At 47.4% G+C, this 16,900-nt stretch overlaps 1 protein-coding gene across 1 annotated transcript in view; it reads left to right on the forward strand.

Moving 5' to 3' along the window:
- The first annotated feature begins 201 nt into the window (after positions 1–201).
- SNRK (SNF related kinase) overlaps positions 202–16,900 on the forward strand; it is a 44,098-nt gene continuing 27,399 nt past the window's right edge. Inside the window, exon 1 of the mRNA XM_052000291.1 lies at positions 202–324. The gene's annotated coding sequence lies outside the window, so the exon portion shown is untranslated. The remainder of the gene's footprint in view (positions 325–16,900) is intronic.

The following is a 16,900-nucleotide window of genomic DNA, read 5'->3' on the forward strand; positions in this document are numbered from 1 at the left end:
GCAGCCCCGCCCCTCCCCCTCTCTCCCTCTTTCGCTCCCCTCCCCCTCCCCCCTCAGGCCAGCTCCCGGCCCCGCCCCGGTGCTGGCGTCACAGTGACGCGCGCGCTGCGCGCAGGCGCAGCGGCCCCAACCGGCCCTGCCCCCCGCTCCCCCTCCCCCGCTCCCGCCCTCCTCCCGCCCTCCTCCCTCCTCCCCTGCCCCCTCCCCTGGGCGGCCCCTCCCGCGGCCGTCCGGCTGCCTGCTCAGTGCTCAGCTCGGGTCGGGCGCGGGGCGCGGGGCGTCGGGGCGTCGGGGCCGTTGGAGCCGCTCTGGGCGCCGGCACAGGTAAGAGGCGGGGGGCTGGGGCTCGGGGCGGCCGCGGGAGGCCTCGGCCGGGCCCACCCCCCAGTCCGGAGGCCGCGCCGAGGAAGTTGGCCCCGGCCCGGGGTGGGGGGAGCGAGCGGGCCCGGGCCCGGAACCCCGAATCCCGAGACCCGAATCCTAGCTCCGCGCGCGGCCCGCTCTGGGGGGCCTGGCGCCGCTGCGGGGAGGGACGGGCGAGGGGGAGCCTGAAACCCCCGGCCCCGGGGCTGACCTGCCCCCCCAGCCCTGAAGCGCCCCGCGCTCCCTCCCCGAGACTGCCCTGCCCCTCTGAGCCCCCCGCCCGGGACTGACCTGTCCCCTGACCCCCGAGTCCCCTGTACCCCCTCCCCAGCACTGACCCGTCCCCCTTAAACCCTCCAGCGACCCTCCCCCCCTCCCCAGCACTGCCCTGCCCCCCACTTCTCCCAGCCGCCCCGGCCCCCCAACATTCCGGTCCCCTGCACCCCACCCTTCGGGACATGCCCCCTAACCCCAGGACTGACTTCTCTCTCCTACCTCCCAGGGACCTGCTCCCCCCACCTCGGGACTGACCTGCCCCCCTAAACTTCCCAGTGACCTGACCGCCCTCCCCAGGACCTGTAGCCTTCCCCCAGGACTGACCTCCCCCACCAACTGCCAGTGATTTGCACTCTGTGGCCCAGGACTGACCTGTCCCCTCCATCCCTACTGCTCCCTCTCACCTGCCTCCCTCTCCCTCCTCCCAGACTGACCTGTACCCCCAAGCCCCAGTGCCCTGCACCCCCCCCCCGTGACCCGTACCCCTTGCCGTGGGGGTCCTGCTCCCCTCCTCATGGAGCTTCCTTCTAGGCCCCCTTTCCTAGCCCAAGTGACCTACAAGTCCCCGTCCCCTGCAGGCCCTTCACTCTTACAAGGCCCCCTTTCTTGGCCCGGGTCACCTGCCTTGCGGTCCTTGTGCCTTGGGGGGCCCCGTCTGCCCTGGGCCCCCCAGGCTAGACTAGGGCTGAGGACGGCCGGGCTGCTGTGCCCTTGCCAGCCCCCCCCCCCAGCCCCCCTGCCAAGGTTCAGACTTGAGTGTGCTGCGGAATTGCGGTATCCATCCCTGCATCCCTGCATCCCTCCTCCCTCCATCCCTGCGTCCCTCCTCCCTCCGTCCCCCCTCCCCGGCGGTGTTTTGTGCGAGTGGCCCCCAGGGGGACAGCGCTGCCGCGGGCCCTGGGGGGCTGTGCCTGCCAGCTGGCTGCGCCCCGGCCCATCCAGCCTCCCTGCTGGGCCCCTTCCCCCAGAGAACGGTCGCCCTAGGGGCTTTCCCCCAATAGCCAGGAAAGGCCAGCAGGGGCCGAGGAAGCAAGGGAGGGGCCGTGGGCCCCACCGCCGGACTTCCCTTTTGGATAAGGGGCTGCAGGGCTGTTCCTTTCTGGGCTGGGTCGGAGCCCTGCCCTGCCCCTCACCCCTGGGTGGGAGAAAGGGGGAGCAGGGCTGCTTTGGGGCTCACATTTAACCAGTTAAAACAGTTTTGCCCCAGTGACGTTACAGGAGGAGACTAGAAGGGCTTTTTAAAAGTAAATTTGGCAAATATTGTGAAACGAAACAAGTTGTTTAAAAATCCTTAGATTCCAGACTATTAGTGAAACTAGTTCCTTTCCCCCTTCAGTATACCTTGCGAATTCTAAAATCCTTTTAATCTATGATTTCAAGTGGAACTGGGTTGTTAAGCTTTGATACGAGTTGAATAAATTTTTTAAGATCATAAATCCTTTTGCCCAAAGATTTCCCGGAGCATAACTGGGTGAGTTTTCCCATGGCCTGGGAAGAGACTCGGGGACGGTGTTGCAGGATCATTCCCATTTCACAGATGTGAAAACCAGAGAGAAAACGATTTCCAAGGTCACAGCTAGGAGCCCAGATTTCTGCCTCTGAGCTCAGGGCTAAACCCTTTTCATCCGGAGCTTTCAGGATTTCTTGCCTAAAGACTCTTGGCCTTTGACTTTGAAATCCCCTTTATTTTTTCGACAAGCTCCGCTTCGATGGGCTCTGCTTTACTTTTCTGAAAATCGTTGTCAGCCTCTGTTCTTTCCAAGTAAGTAATCCAAACAAACCCCTTCTGAATTCTATTGCAAGAGTCGCCAAGGAGAGTTTAATGTTGGGATTGAAAGTTAGATCGTTCTACCATTATATTATTTTATGCCTGTTTTTCTAGACCTGAGACGGAGGGGTCCTGGTGTTTCCAATTTAATTTCATAATCTTAAAAAGCTTCCAAATGGACTTTAGAAATTGCAAGGCCTTCTTGTAGCCAGTTTGAAGAAATATTTCCCCTCTGAGAGGATTTATTGAAGGTGTTCTCCCTAGCTCTTCCCCCAAACAAAGAACCAAAAGTGAAACTCATTGAGAAAAGGGGGTAATTTATTGGCAGTGTTATTGAATGCCCACAATTCTCTAGGCACTCGATGGTACAAGGAAGACATGATTTCTTCCATGTAAGAGCTTGTTGTAATCTTAAGAGCTCATTAAACAGCCTAAAGCCAAAAAAAAGCATTCTTATTTGAATTATTTTATGTCTTAGTATTTTAGGAATTAGACACAGGTGAGGGCATGTAAAGACTTTTCATCTGACTGCATTTTCTCAGTATTTTGGTTGCCATCCAGTAAGATGCATGTTTAGCCAAGACATTCTGAAAAGAAAAAAAAAAATTAGGCCTCAGGTCCTTAACAAATTTATCTTGTTACAAGTATTTACTTACCCCAGTAAATAGGAAGAGTCCAGGAGGATCTGGAGTGAGGGAACCTAGATGGGAACAGCTGTTGCCATTCATTTACCCCACTGGCCCACAAGCCTTCTCACTTGGGGGACCGGCAGTTTTTCTTATCTGTAAAAATGGAGTTACGGTTTGCAATGGGCACTCAGAGTTTAGGTAGACGGTGGTTGGTTCTGCCCAAAGGAGCTTTGAGTTGGAGTAGTAGAGGCTGTCCGGAGATTTCTGGCATTAGGGTGGATGCTAGTCTCTTAACTGCACCAGGGAAATGAGCCCCGAGATCTGGGTTCAGGTTGGGCCTCCATGCGACCCTGGGCAAGTCAGCCGAGCCCTGGGCTCTGGGTAGCGTGCCCACGTTACCGGTGGCAGCCCAAGTGCAGCCCTGCAGTGGAAGTTGCCGGGAGCGTCCCGGGTACGCAGTCCCAGGGACCGCAGAGTGACCGTGGCCTGGATTGCTTGGAATGGTCCAGTGTTTGTTGTCTTCCCGGGTCGGCAGCTTTCCTTAAGGGAGATGGGTCTTTGGGAAGGGAGACCTCTCTGACCCGGGAGTCAGGCTGTTCTTACCTAGGTAGTGGCGAGGTCACAGCCCTACCTGTCAGCTGCAGCCGATGTGACCGGAGGCAGGGTACACAACCCCGGGAAGCCTCAGTTTCCCCTTCCATAGAATAAGGCCATTGAACCGTTCACTTCCTTCTTGCGTTTCTGGTCCATTTTAGTTCTTTGTGATTGCATTCATTTTATACGATGGGCTCTTGCTCAGGGGATAGGCCTGTAATCTAGATTTGAATCCCTGGCTGAGTTCTAGAATATATTATTATTAGAATAATGAGGTGAGTGGTGAGCATTCAGAAAGTGCCCAGCCTGTGGATGGTCACCCGTCATCCCAAACTCCTTTCAGCTCATTCTTTGATGGGTTCTAGACTGTTACAGTGCGGGATGCTTGAGGGGCTTGGGATTCTAGAGAGGCCTTTGACAAAGGCCCCACCATGCTCAAATTAGTAGCAGACTGAGGGCTCTGGGCTTTTGACTGGGAGATTTCTCTGGACCCTTTGGATGGACAAAACAGCAACTAATTTTTCATCCTTAAATATAGATAGAGGGATCAGAGAAGGTGCTCATTTGTTCCAAAAAGCGCCTTAAGGGTCCAAAAGGTTCTCTGCAATAGAAGACATAAAAGCTGAGGGTTAGAAATACTGGACTGTTCCTTGGATCCCCAGCTGGGTATAAGAGGGGCTGTGGATTCTAAGGATCATGGAAGTGTGGCTAGTTGTGGTTCAGTGATCCCACTCATTGATGAGTTCCATTGGTGCACACAGCCTTCTTCTCCATGTCTTTATGGCATTTCTCCCATTGAGGCTTCCCCTCCCACTTCAGCCTGGTGGCTCCTTCATCTTTTAAGTATTCTTACTGCCTGGTCTTTCCAAGCTTGGTTGTTGGACAAGAAAGTGAACTGGAGAGGATTTGAGGGACCCCAGGGCCTCGTTGGTGCAGCCCGACTGCCTCCTTTGGCCCAGCCCGAGCTGCCTCCCCCGGCTTCCCCTGGCATGGCTTGGGCTTGCCAGAGCAGTGTGTGTCCTGACATCGCGGAGCAGTCTCCCTTTTCTGGGGCGCTCTCTTGGGTCCTTGTGGTCGGTTTTCTGTTGAGAAGTGCTCCTGTCTGCGTCCCTTGCATTTCTCTTTTGTTCTTTGAATCCCCCTCCATTTTGATTTTCCCCAGAGATCATGGGATCACGGTGAAAGAATACTGGTGTTGAGAAGAGAGGTCTTTATTTCAGGGAGAAGTCTCTTCCTTGCAACCAGGCCCAAGCCTCATTGAAAAGGCTTCAGTTCAGAGGTTCAGTGCCCCGTGCTTGTTATTACAGAGGTGAGAACAGCTAGCCTCCTGCTTGCCAAAGGTGTTGGCTTCTTTGTGAAGCATCGGTCACGGGCAGCCCCACAACAGCGTGGAGTTTTTTGAAGTAGATCCATGACGATGTAAGGGAAAAGCCACAAGGAAGAAGATAGCAAAGTCAGCTAAGGAATGGTTTGTACATTTTGAAATAAACTTTTGCGGTACTTAAAAGTGTGAAAAATCCTTCTGAATTCATGGAAGTTCAGATACAGGCTGGGAGCCAGATTGAGCCCCTGGGCAGGACGACAGAATGCTCTTGTCAAGAAGCTTCCTTTGTCCCACCCCCGTCTCGACTATGATCTGAATTTAGATGGGAAACCAATTGAGAATTTAGATGGACAACCATCCATCCCTCTCTTGTGCAAAAACGGCATCTGAATGATAACTTGCTCCCAGAATTGAATTGGAGAAACAGTAGGGTAGTTTACATGTGCTGCTTCTTAAACCCAAACCACATCTTTATTTTCTTAAAGTGGGTTAGTTAGAGAACAAGTAAAATTTGTGTGAGGCCTGAGAACTCAGTGACTCTTAAAACTCCCTCTGCCCCATATCTGTCATCGACCGAGCTGAGGCTCGCAGGGAGCAGCATCAGGAGAGAGAAGCATCACCTGGAGGCCAGACTGTCCCCACAGCCTGGGCATAATCATCGGGCAGCTTAGCTTGCGATAAGGCTGGTCCTGCTCCAGAACTGGGTCTCTCAGTGAACTGGGGTTCAGATCTGACTTGGACAAATAATTTTCCCTCCCAGGCCCTCCCTTCCCTCATTGGAATAAGGAGGCTGCTGGGCTTTGTGGCCCTGCACAGGCTCGGGGGAGCTGGCAGTAGAGCATCAGGCCCGAATTCAGGAAGATTTGAATTTAAATTTGGCCCCACATACTTTGTAGTTATGTGGCCTTGTGGAAGTAATTTCACCCCCTATTTATTTCCATTTACTCCTCTGTAAAATGGGGTGATAATGGTGCTTACCTTCCAAGGTTATTGTCATGGTCAAATGAGATGACATTTGTGAAGTGCTCCTCATAATGCCTGGCACATAGTCGGTGCTTAATAAATGCTTATTTCCTTCCTTTCAACTTAAAATCTGAGCTTGCCTTTCTGGGGAGAGTCCAGGGAATCTTCTGTGTCATGATAAAATCCCAGAGTAGGTGCCGTTTTAGAAATTTGTTATAACATTGAAATAAAGAATCCCTTCTCTGCCTTGGTGTTTGTGAGCTCCTAAGAATTTAAGGCTTCGTTTTATATTTGGGGAAATAGGCTCAGAGAGATTCAGCAGCTTGCTTCAGTAACCCAGCGTTAGGAATGGAACCTAGACCTTCTGGTTCCAGATCTCACGTTCTTGGGATAGAATGAGTTTTTGGGGAAAAGACATTTTCGTCATCTGAGTCAGGGCCTTTGAAGGAGGTCATGGAGCTGGACCCAAGGGGCCTGTGGGAAAAGGCCCTCCTTCCATCTTTTTTGTTGGACAGTTCCCAATTCCTCTTACTCTGGACTCAAACAGGGAAGGTTTGTGGGGAGGACAGTTTGAATTGGAGCTGCCTGGGACGCTGGGTCTTGGGGGTCTGATAGGCCGTTGATGCAGAGCTGAAGCTCTGAAGCGGGAGCTGGAGCTGTGGGGGGCCTGTGCCAGGGACGTCATCAGATTCCCGATGGTCTGTGACAGGGGAGAGAGAGACCAACACATCCGCCCTGCGTGGGGAGCAGCTGGAGGGCGCGCGCCAGTGAGAGGGGAGATAGGGTGGGCATAGCTCTGTGAGAAGGGGTACAGCAGGCAGGAGGACAGAGAGGCCGGCCCAGGCACCTTTGCTCACGTGGGGAGAGCAGCTTCAGAAAGATGACCAGGGGCTGCGGCCAGAGAGGGGAGGGAAGAGGACACGGAGGGGACGGTTTGGCTGGGATGGCCGTGCCCGTTCTGATGGGGCTTTAGTAGAGCTTAAGTACTCTGGTCCTGGAGCCCAAGAGGAGCTTGTGTCCTTTCCCCATGCTTCCCTTGTTCTTGTGTGGATTACTTCTTGGGATTCTGTTTCTGAGTACTTTTTTGTGGGCTCGATCCCAAAGATCTTTACCTTTATGTCCAATTAAAGTGTTGGAGTACTTAATGCCCAGCACTAAGTGCTGGGCAGGGCTGCAGGTGGAGGGCGGGGGCCAGGGGAGGAGGCTTGGGGGGCCATGAGGTTGCTTCACAGCAGCTTCTGGAGGAGCCTGACGTCCTGAATGTTCGGTGGCAGGGAGAGGCCGGCGGCAAGGGAAGGTTTAGCAGCCCCAGTGGTTGCCTCCTCTTTGGTGGGTCAGGATTCCTGAGTCCTTTCTGATTGAAGTGGTTTTTATTCATGGTGGACCCAGGATTCTCTGCTGTGGGGGAGGAGCGTCCCTCCATTGCAAGGCCCAGAAGCACAGAGAATTCTGAGCATCTGCCCTGGACCCCGGGGCCTCAGGGAGCACCTGACCCTGGCTAGAGCTTCTTGGCTTTAGGCAGGCCTTCCACTTTTGTTGTATTGGGTGGGTTCCTTTGGTCTAACTCGGAGAGTGCCTCTGGGGAATTTCGGGATAGATTTAAGATAGTTAATGTTAATAGTCTTCATTTCGTCCCTTGGCCCCCTCTCACTGATGCTGGCTACTCTTACCATCATTGCCCCAAAAGGGAAGAAAGTTGGCTCAGGGGCACCCGGGCTGGCCTGTTCTGGCCATTTTTAGAGCTCCCGCCCAGATAGGTGATTCCGCCATAGGCCACGTCTCCTCCCAGTCCTCGGACTTAGACTGCCTTTGGCAATAAGTGGTTTGGGAGCTGAGGCTTGTCTGCTTTTCCGGTGGGTGAGTAGATGAGTCCCACATTTGCATGGAGGTCCGTACAGGCCTCCAGCCTTATGGTGCTACAGAGCATGGGCTTCTCTAGAAGGAAACTCTTATTTGGGATTGCTGGGCCTTCCCCCTGGACACTGGCTGGTAGGAGAGAGCACTGTCCATGTTTTTAACTGCCTCCCTCTGGTTTTTAGCTCTTTGCTAGGAGGATTTCTTATGATTGTTTCCTCCCCTCCCCAAAAGATTGGTGATACTCAGTAGCTCTCCCTTCTCTCTCTGCAAGACTAAAAGCTGAACTTTTGGACTTGGAGCTTTTAGAGAGAAAAGGCTGAGAACAGCGCTTCGGAAGCCTCCTCTTAGCTCTTGAAGCCTCGATTCTGGAATTTGGAGGTGCAGGAACTCTGGGAGGGAAGACATGGGGCTCTGTCCCAAGGCGACACTTCCCTTCCCTGGGACCTACTCCCACGGCGAGTCTTGGCTCTGCCATTCCAGATACCTAGAATGAACTTTCCCTCTGGGTCTTGCTCCCCCCATGTCTGTCTGTTAACCACCTTCCAGGAGTTGTTAGGTAGTAGGTCTTCCATGAAACCTTCCCTAAACCCTTTCAGTGGGAAGTTGCCATGCCTGGGAATACTGGAAATAAATACAGGGGACTTAAAATTAGCTCTCTGGATGGGAATGCTGCTACTGCTTCCCAGGGCTTTGACCTTGGCTCACTCGGGGTCTTCAGGGTCCCTTCCACTTTGAGCTCCTAGGATCCCTCCTTATGTTTTTTTGTGGTCCTGGACTTCCTTTGCATTTAATGGGCCTGCTTATTCTCTCAGTTATTTGTTTAGAAGTCTTTTCTGCCCCAGTCCTGGCCCCATTACACATCAGGCTTTGGTGATGTGTGAGTGGCCAATACTGTGCTCTAGTATAAAGCTTCTTAAACTGTGGGAGTCTCCAAATTATGATTTGTAAATGTTTGATTTGTAAACCCATTTTATGTACTCATATTCCTGTATATCCCAGGGGTTGCATTGTTTCTTGGGTGAAAAGGGGTCACAAATAGAAAAAGTTTAAGAAGCCCTCTGTTTAGTCTTGTAGAAAACGTTTGAATTGAAATATCTTAATTGTTTGTAGCCCTTGTGTTTTATCTTTATTTACTTATTTGATAAAGTTTTTTTTTTTTTTTAAGAAAGAGATGGAAAAGAGAGATTATGATCTGCAAAGGGCAACTAAATGTAGCTTTTTAAAGGGTAAACTCCCATTGAGGATTTCCATAGAGAATCTATGGCAAGCCTGAGCTTTTTATTGGACATTGTCTAATTTGGAATTGTCTTGTGTATTAATATTTATGCTGATAGGAGTTAATCTTCCAATATTTGTGATGATACTGTACTTTCAAATAATTCTTAGAGAAATATCATAATTATGCCTTTTGAAACCCTTATTAGGATCCTTTGGCTTTGGCTTAATTTCTCATTGGTAAAAGGCGTTTTCTCATTGGGGATTTTCCTTTGCCAGTGAAGTCAAAGGTCTGGGCTCTGTCTCTGGCCTAAGAAATGTAGTTTTCTGTATAAGTCCATTAAAGCAGTTTGGTACATTTTCCAGAGTCTGTTCTTAATGTAAATGAGTTAATGATTGGACTTAATGCCTCAGTGCAATGGAAGTTGGTAGGTATCATAAAGAGGAGGGACAAGAGAATTTCTTGTGTTTAGCTGCTTACCATGGCAGGTAACTTCTTGTATGGGATTTCAGGGAGTAAAGTAGGATTAGATAAGTGTCAGAAATGACAAACTAGATTTCTTTCAGCACCGTTATTGCCGTGAAGATTTAGAAGCACTGCAAAACCCACATTAAAGCCAAGGCTTAAAATTTACAGCAAAAAAATGCCTCAGGTTCTAAAATAGAAAAACTCTGGAAATGTTAAGAAACAAGGTTTTTCCTTAGAAGAAAAAGAAAGTAATAATAATTTCCAAATAGTTGTTTTGTGTTATTTGCAGAAGATGCTTGTCTTGGGTATCTTTGTATACGTATAGCGATCTATTCAAATGGGAGGAACAGGTTTCAGAAGCTGATGGTATTTGTGTGGGAAAATGCCTATTAAAGGGATGAGAAATGAGAAAGGGCAAACAGAATTGGAAAGAGACAAAACAAAATTGACCGGTTACGGAACTGTTGCCTGAAGGTTGAACTATTTAGATTGTTTTTGGGAAAACTGAGTCTGTGTTCCTAAGTGGCTTCATGCCCATATCTTCGTTGTGTTCTTGCCTAATGGTTATACAAAAATGAGACCTCTGACTTTGACGATAACATACCAGCTTTGAAAAAAATTACCTGCTTCTTCTCTTACATGGTTTTTGACTGACATTTTATTATGAAACTATGTAAAATGTATTATAATAAAGTTTAGATAGCATTTGAGAACAAGAGTGCTGAATTCTTGGTTTTTACTTATTTTTTTTTAGTTTAGGGCTAGAGACTAGACCTTTCATTTCCTTGGTACAAGAGTCCCCCTGCAGTCTGGCATCTCTCTTCGCAAATCCAACCTTTCCTCCTTTTTCCACTAGTGACATGAATCTTTTGCCTGAGCCAGGCAGGTCTGTGTATATTCATGCCATTCTCCTTGTCTGGAATTTTTCCTCTCTTTTTGTTTCCGGTCAATATTTAACTTATTCAGTGTTGCTGTGAGATCCTGCTTTGTCAACCTGAAAGCTTTAACTATGAGTAGTGCTAGTTTTCTTGAGTATACTGATAGAACGTTTGATGCTCCCCAGGAGCCACCAGAAAAGCCTGAAGGGGAAGAAGACAGAACTGAATCTTGTAAATGGGCTCTAGCCCTTTGAATACCCCATTATGAATTTGTGCTGGGAATTTTTTTAGTTCTTTTGTGTATCCTTTCTTCCTTCTTTCCTTCCTTCCTTCCTTCCTTCCTCCCTCCTTCCCTCGCTCCTTTCCTTCCTTCCTCCCTTTCTTTCTGTCTGTCTTTTAAAAATCTGGACTCCTTGAAGAGTTTGTTTCTAGAGTTTCTTTTCTTTTAAAAAAATTTTTTTTAGCACCCTCATCTCACTTTACCCTAATAGTGAATTTTCAGTCACTTTAAAGACCTAAAGCTTTTGTATTTACAGTATTAAATTTCATTGTCTTATGGTTGAGTATGTCAGCAATCTGTAATTTTGTTGGTGTTGGTATCCTGCATTGATACAAATTGTAGCCTCTGTTGAATTCAATAGATAGTCTTTTGGAGTTACTCTGAACAACAACAAAAAATTATCATTTTGTAGCCATTTTGGTAATGAATCTCTTTGAACATAGCTGGTCTGATTCTTGGACAATAGACCCGGTCAGTCACCAGACACATATTGGAAACCATCCATCTTGGTTGTTACTCTGCTGGCATAGCCTTCTTGTACTTAGGGCCATCTCTGTACCATGACAAGATGTCACGAGTAAGAGGACTTTTGACAGACCATTTGAAATTAAGTTGATAATGTGATGTACCATCCTCTATTTCTTCTGATGTTTCATGTGGTATGATGCTTACCCTGGCATTCTTGAAAATTGTATTAGTAGTACCAAAGCTCTGACAGATCCTAGCAACCTGGAAGTGTTAAAAGCCCTATAAAGTATGGGCATTGAAGGATTTTTTTTTAAATATAGTAAAAGGAAGAAAACATATGCTGTAGGGAAACACTAGAAGCCTTCCTAGTAAATACGAGAGTAAAACAAAGATTCCTCTTTTTTTTTTTAAGTGTTATTTGGCTTAGTTTTAGAAATATTAAGCAAAAGGACAAGAGAAAGAAGTGAAAGATTTAAAAATAGTCAGATAAGAAGTAAAACTATCCCTTTTGCTGATGACATGATGGTTCGCTTAGAAAATCCTAGTGATTCGGGGGAAACCCCTGAATAAGACAATAAATTCAGACAAATTAACATTTTTGTATTGAAAAAATAAATCTAGAAAGTAGTAATAAGAATAGTCTCATAAAAAATTACAAAATGTATAAAATACCTGGGAGTCAGGCTCCCAAAGTACACTCAATTCTTGCATAGATGAAATTATAAAACTTTCCTTACACACACAGAGAAATATAAATGTGTAATTGTGGCAGAAGTATGCTACTATAATAAAATAGTTATGATACTACTGATATTACCTTACAGATTTAGTGCTACACTAATCTTCCAAAAAGATACTTTATAGGACTAACAACATAATAACAAGATTCATTTGGAGAAAGAAAAGATCTAGGATACATACAAGAATAAATGCAAGTGATGAAAAAAGTAAGAATGGTAAAGGAAACAGTATTTCCAGACCTCTTCCAGATCTAGCTTCCTGTAGATCAAGGCTTCTTAAACTTTTTCCACTACTGACCCCTTTTTATATGAGAAATTTATGGGACCAATATGTATATAAATCAAACACTATTGATAACAAATTGTAATTTTGTGACCCTCCTCCCCTACATTCAGATTTGAGACCCCATGTGGGGTCATGAACCATAGTTTAAGAAGCTGGAGTCTAGAACAATAATCATCCAAACCATTTTATTGATTTAATTTTTTTTCTTTTTCTTTTTTTAATTAAAGCTTTTTATTTTTCAGAACATATGTATGGATAATTCTTTGACGTTAATTCTTGCAAAACCTTGTGTTCCAATTTTTCCTGCCTTCCCCCATCCCCTCTCCTAGATGGCAGGTAGTCCAATATGTGTTAAACATGGTAGAAATATATGTTAATTTCAATATATACATTCTTACATTTGTATTAACTTAAAAAAGAAATATAGATCTATGAAACAGACTAGGGAAAGAAAAAGCATAAATAATTGGATTTAATAACCCAGTGTTCAGCAAAGCTTCAGACAAAAAGAACTCACTACATGACAGATAATTCTGGGAAAATAAGAAAGCAGCCTGACAGATTAGGTTCAGAACAGTATTTTAGCTATGTAACCCGAAGAGTGAAGATCATTTAAAAAAAAAAATGACATTTAGAAGAGAAGCGGTTCCTATGTCCTTCAGAGTTTTTGGTAGCAAATAAGAGGTAGAGATGGTTACAAAAGAGAAAAACTTTTGATTCTATCAAATTGAAAAGCTTTCATATAAATAAAACGAATGGTTCAAAGATTAGACATCTGTAAGAAATGTCTGAGACCAAAATCCATTCTCTGACTAAGCAATGAACAAGTGGATGGCCAAGGAAAAATTCTGACCTTTTTTAACAGCCAGGTGAAAGAAGGCTTGTAATCACCAAGAAGAGAAATGCAAATCCGGACAAGCTTGTGCCCAGCAAAGGAGCCCCTGTCCGCAGAGGCAGGCCCACCAGGGGCATTGTGGATGAAGCAGCGAATGGGGTTGCTGTGCTGGATGCTGCTTCGAACGGTGGGAGCAAAGTCCCCTTTAACCCAGAAAGTCCTCTGCTAGAAGAATACCCAAGGGGCAACAAAAGGCTCCATTGACACCCCCATGTTTGAGAGCATATGTGTGAGGGGGTGGGGGGAATAACAAAGAAGTGGGCACAATGAGGTCCTCGGTGATTGGAGAGTCACTACATGTGCTTTACATGAACATGATGAGATATTTGTGCTTGTGAGAAGGAATGAATGAAAAAGCACTTCTCCGGTGCCTCCTTTATGCCACGCAGTGTGCACACAAAGAGATGAAGCCCTAGTCCCTGCTCTCAAGAAGCCCACCCTCTGCTGGGGTGAAACAATACATAGGATTCAGCCACGGGGCAGAAGGAAAGGTCCAGAGGTCTTAGTCATTCTTAGCGAGGCTGAGGTTTTTTTTGGAGGGATTACAGGGCATAGTCCAGGCAGAGGGTCAGGCCTCCCTCTAGGACAAGATGCTCCTCCTTTGGCTGGCTCGGAGGGCCCTGGGCCTGGGGGCTGAAGGAGAACATCGCGGAATCGTGGGATTTGAGATTGGTCCAGCCGGGACCCCAGAACCCCCAGGTTCCTGCGAGGGCCGGCTCCTCAAGCTGCATGGTGTCCTCCCTGGACCTTCCGCGGCTGCTGGTTCTGCCATCTGGGGCCAAGCTGAACAAGGCTGATCTTCCCCCACGCTGGAAAGCAGGTGTCCTCTCCCCTGGGTTCATTCACCTGAGGCCTGGGCAGCGAGTTGGATCCCTTCGCCCCCATCCTGACTCTCCAGCTTGTCAGAGCCCTTCAGCCGTCCGTGAGGCCGCAGATGAAGATGCCAAGGGAAGGAAGGGGAGCCAGCCAAATGGCGTACAGATGGCGAGGACGCCCCCACCTTGGCAGGGCCTGGAGGCCCGGGCTCTGGACGCTGCGTGGGACGTCAGACTTGGGCGCCGTGTTGGCTGGTTTGGCGCAGACTTTCTTCCTCCTCTCTCTTAGCCCTTTATTACAAGGAACGGTTTGGGAAATGGGAGTGATGTCAAAACAAAAACCTGCACTCAACATTTGTGTGAAAAATCTTTCCCAGAATTTGCCCGGGGATCTGCGCCAAACTCTCTCATTGGTAGTTTAGAGAGGATGCTTTCTTGTTTTTGAAGATGAGACCACCCTTTGCCTGTCTCCAGGCTGTCAGAGCCTCTTCTGTTCTCCCTAATTCTCCCCTGAGTTCCGCCAGTCCTCTCGGGCAGGGGGCAGTGGTTAAAAGGACTGGACTTGCCGTCAAGAACAGAGTTCAAGCCACTGTCTCAGGCTGTGTGGGCCCAGGCAAGGCCTTTGGCCTCTGCCTGCCTCTGTTTCCTCATCTGTAAAAGGATCGGGTAAAAGAGCAGGTGTGCAAGCAGAAATGCCCTCAAATTATGGTTGCTGCTCTCATTCCATCCTAATCCTGTCTCTTCTCTCTTTTCCATTTTGACCGGGGGAAAGGAGATAGGAGTTGAGTAATTTCACTTTTTTTGTTTGTTCTTTCCTTAAAAAGCCTCTCTCTGTTGTGTCCTCGGCATTTTTTTAAACAAGCTTTCAATCCCTGTTGGCGTTGCTGAGACCTTTCTCCTGGGGGTCATTCTTTGCTGTCGTCCTTGGCACATTTGCATTTGCAGGTTCTTTCCTGGGGAGTCTTAAGGGCTCTTGAAATACCTCCCTCTTAGTTCCTGGGCAAGAGCAATCTTTTGCAAGGTGTTGTGTTTGCGAGCCTTCATCCTTTTTAATTTGGGGACGTGAAGTCATCATCAGGCCTATCTTTTCTCTGAAAATTTTGAAATCCTCTTTTCTAAAGTCTAGAGTAGTCCTGCCTGATGATTAGAAATCCCGAAGTGACATAGCTATTTTAACTGTTTTCTCTTTCATCTCACCAGCTAGATTAGGACACTACATGGTGCTATCCCTAAGGTCCCCCTAAAACAGTAACCCCTTATTTACGCAGGGGTATCATAGGACCCTGGAGGACGGCATAGCTCTGTTCCTGAAGACCCACTCACTTCAAAGACAATGGGAAGGCACCCAGTGGGGAAGCTCCCTCCCCCAGTGACCTTCAGGGCTCCCCATCACCTCCAGAATCTAATCTAAGCCTCTTCCTGTGTACTCCATGTCATGGCATGGTGAGCCTATTGGCCATCCTCATGCACAGGGTTCCCTCTCCCCTCTTTGGCCTCTTGTACTGATGGGCGGCTCCACTCCCTCACCTCTGTATTCATTCCCCTGGCTTATTTTTTGTAGAACTTTCTTTGTTACATCCATCTGACTTGCTAATGCCTTCCTTTTTTCAGTTGACAAGCATTTATTACCCTTACCATCTAATATTACATGTGTCTATGTATTTATAAGAACAGTTTTCTCTTTTACTTGCATCATGGGTAGATGAGGGAGAAAACCTGGGAAGTAGTCATTTTGTAGACTAGAGAAAATCATTTAATGGAAGGGCAAGGTGTGTCCAAATTAATGAAAAATTAGGAGCAAACCTAAAAAACTCTCAGCAATAGCCTAAACCAATGGAAAAGAATATTGGGATGCTATTTTATAAAATGCATTTTTAAAATTGAGCACTTTGCTTGATTAAAAAAAATTGTTGACTCGACCTTAGCTATAAGAATATTATTATGAATAAAAAACTAAGGACAACTCACACTGTTTAGTTTTCCTGTATTCTCCACGTTGCTTTGGTCCGATAGCTGATTATCATATGTGACCACTTTTGATTCGGAACTTGGACAGTTCTGAATGGTGGAGCAAATACTTACTAAACGTTATTTGTGTGCTAGCCATGGGGGCAGAACAGGCAGCCACTAGGGGAGTGGTCGCTTGGGAGGGTGTTACGAAAGGTTGCAGGTAATGAGAAACTTTCTTTGATTCGTAAACATATTTCACAAAGACGATTAATTTTATTTTTCTTTCTGGACTTGTGAGTTCAGTGAACTCCCTTCACCAGTATAGTTTGACAGCTCTTAAGCAATTTATAGCTTTAGAGAAGGGGTTCTTGATGGGGGTTCATGGCTAGATTTTGGGAAGTCTCTGAACTTGCACCAAATAACAATTACATCTTCATTTTCTCAAACCTCGAGCTGAAACTTTCTCTTCCATTTGGTAGCTTCACCAGATAAGCAGAATGCTCAGGCTCACACTGGTATGGCTTCGGGCAAGTAACACAGGGATGACATGCTTACTGGGCAGCGGGCCCTATGCATACAGAGAAAGGCCAGCCGTGGCCCCGGGGGCTTCTGGGGTTGTCTCTGACCAGAAAGGCTCTCCATCTGATCCTCCTGCTGCCACAGGGGTCCTGAGTGAAGTCCTTAGAGGGGAGGGGGCTCCTATCTTGCTGACCCCTCCCCGTGACCTCTTCCTCTATTCCTGGGGAGACCCGAGTGGAACTAGGCTGAAGACCATTCTTGATTTTTGAAAACTCTTTCTTTTGAAATGTTCAGCCTTGCACTCAGTTTTTGTTTTTAAAGGGAATGGATGGTTCTAGTGCTTAATGGATAGTTTTCCCAATACATTATCATCACCCTTAAGCGCTTGTTTCTTCCCAAGTTTAACAGCAAAATCAAGATTCGTATACTTAATGAGAGAACACTAATTCTTGCCCCTGAAGTTGGTTTCTTTTCCCTTTGATAGACCTGATTGCTGTGTTCCTGGGATAAAGGGAGCTATTTTAATAAATATGGTTTTAGGACAGATTTTTTTAAAATGTCAGCTCTTTGGCATATGTGTCAACAGAAAGTGCAGTACAGATAACAACACC

This window comes from Antechinus flavipes, chromosome 5 (assembly GCF_016432865.1).
Source record: "Antechinus flavipes isolate AdamAnt ecotype Samford, QLD, Australia chromosome 5, AdamAnt_v2, whole genome shotgun sequence".
Taxonomy (NCBI): Eukaryota; Metazoa; Chordata; class Mammalia; order Dasyuromorphia; family Dasyuridae; genus Antechinus; species Antechinus flavipes.